Raw genomic sequence first — 218 nt, forward strand, 5'->3', positions numbered from 1 at the left:
GGACTAAGAGACGATTTATAATTAAAAAAGCGGACCTCGCTTATTCCACGTAAGACTAAAACGTCGTAAGAGCCTCGTTAACTTACGTGGAATGAGCGAAGTTAGCTTTTTGATTTTACTTTTCGTCGTTAATTCGTCGGTAAATATAAACCCTAAACTAAAATGAAACCCAAATCCCTAAACCCCAAATGTGCAAACCCTAAAACTCCCCATCCTAC

The sequence above is a fragment of the Brassica oleracea genome, chromosome C4, assembly GCF_000695525.1.
Source record: "Brassica oleracea var. oleracea cultivar TO1000 chromosome C4, BOL, whole genome shotgun sequence".
NCBI lineage: Eukaryota > Viridiplantae > Streptophyta > Magnoliopsida > Brassicales > Brassicaceae > Brassica > Brassica oleracea.